Source organism: Colobus angolensis, unplaced genomic scaffold (assembly GCF_000951035.1).
Source record: "Colobus angolensis palliatus isolate OR3802 unplaced genomic scaffold, Cang.pa_1.0 Scaffold656, whole genome shotgun sequence".
Lineage (NCBI taxonomy): Eukaryota > Metazoa > Chordata > Mammalia > Primates > Cercopithecidae > Colobus > Colobus angolensis.
The window spans coordinates 17,625-19,916 of NW_012120221.1; positions in this window are offsets into that span (position 1 = coordinate 17,625).

A 2,292-nucleotide genomic window follows, 5' to 3' on the forward strand; every position below is an offset into this window, starting at 1 on the left:
TTGGAGACTGGAGCTGTTCCTATTACGTGGCTTCTTGTTAATAGGTCTCACTCATGTGTTGGAGCTAAGATATTAATCTTATGAAGGTGATTAATAGAATGGTTATTACCAGAGGCTGGGAAGAGTACTGGGAAGGGGAAATAAGGCAAGTTGATTACTGTATACAAAAATACAGTTTGAAAGAATAAAGGGTGGCAGGCAAGATGGCCGAATAGGAACAGGTCCGGTCTGCAGCTCCCAGCGAGATCAATGCAGACGGTAGGTGATTTCTGCATTTCCAACTGAGGCACCCAGCTCATCTCATTGGGACTGGTTAGACAGTGGGTGAATTCCATGGAGGATGAGCCAAAGCAGCATGGAGTATCGCCTCACCTGGGAAGCACAAGGGGTCAGGGAACTCCCTCACTTAGCCAAGGGAGGAAACAAGGGACTGTGCCATGAGGGATGGTGCAATATGGCCCCAGATAACATGCTTTTCCCATGGTCTTCGAAACCCACAGGCCAGGAGATTCCCTCAGGTGCCTACACCACCAGGTCCCTGGGTTTCAAGCAAAAAGCTGGGCGGCAGATTGGGCAGACACTAAGCTAGCAGCAGGAGTTTTTTCTCAAAGCCCAGTGGCGCCTGGAACACCAGCAAAACAGAACTGCTCACTCCCCTAGCAAAAGGGCTGAAGCCAGGGAGACAACTGGTCTAGCTCACCAGATTCCACCCCCATGGAACACAGCTAGCGAAGATACACTGGCTTGAGATTCTCACTGTGAGTACAGCAGTCCGAAGTTGACCAGGGATGCTCTGGCATGGTCAGGGAAGGGGAGTCCACCATTACTGAGTGGTTTTCCCCTCACAGTGTAAACAAAGCCCTCAGGAAGTTCAACTGGGTGGAGCTCACCGCAGCTCAGCAAAACCACTGTAGCCAGACTGCCTCTCTAGATTCCTCCTCTCTTAGAAAGGCATCTCTGAAAGAAAGGCAGCAGCCCCAGTCAGGGGCTTACAGATAAAACTCCCATGTCCCTGAGACAGAGAACCTAGGGGAAGGGGTGGCTATGGGCCCAGTTTCAGCAGACTTAAAAGTTCCTGCCTGCTGACTCTGAAGAGAGCAGCAGATCTCCCAGCATAGTTCTAGAGCTCTGCTAAGAGACAGACTGCCTCCTCAAGTGGATCCCTGACTGCTGTGACTGACTGGGAGACAGCTCCCAGCAGGGGTTGACAGAAACCTCATACAAGACACCTCTGGCTGGCATCTGGAGGTTGCGTCTCTGGGAAAAAGTTTCCAGAGAAAGAAATAGGCAGCAATCTTTGCTGTTGTGCAGCCTCTACTAATGATAACCAGGCAAACAGGGTCTGGAGTGGATTTCCAGCAAATGCCAGCAGACCTGAAGCAGAGCAGCCTGTTAGAAAAAAAGACTAACAAACAGAAAGGCATAGCATCAACATCAACAAAAAGAATATCCACACAGAAATCCCATCCAAAGATCACCAGCATCAAAGACCAAAGGTAGATAAATGCACGACAATGAGGAAAAAACAGCACAAAAAGCTGAATATTCCAAAAACCAGAACACCTCCTCTCCAAAAGGTTACAACTCCTTGCCAGCAAGGGAACAAAGCTGGACAGAGAAAGATTTTGGTGAACTGATGGAAGAAGGCTTCAGAAGGTGGGTAATAACAAACTCCTCCAAGCTAAAGGAGCATGTTAGGTAAGGGGAATTGCTAACTAGAATAACCAGGTTAGGGAATAACTTAAATGACCTGATGGAGCTGAAAAACACAGCATAAGAACTATGTGAAGCATACACAAGTATCAGTAACCAAATCAATTAAGCAGAGAAAGGATATCAGAGATTGAAGATCAACTTAATAAAATAAAGTGTGAAGACAAGATTAGAAAAAACAATGAAAAAAAATGAACAAAGTCTCCAAGAAATATGTGAAACTATGTGGAAAGACCAAACCTACGTTTGATTGGTGTACCAGAAAGTGACAGAGAGAATGGAACCAAGTTGAAAAACACTCTTCAGAATATTACAAGAAGAATTTCCCCAATGTAGCAAGCCAGGCCAATATTCATATTCAGGAAATACAGAGAACACACAAAGATACTCCTCAAAAAGAGCAACCCCAAGACACAAAATCTTCAAATTCAGCAAGGTTGAAATGAAGGAAAAAAATGTTAAGAGCAGCCAGAGAGAAAGGTCGGGTTATCCACAAAAGGAAGCCCATCACACAAACTGCAGAACTCCACAGAAACCCAGCAAGCCAGAAGAGAGTGGTGGCCAATATTCAACATTCTT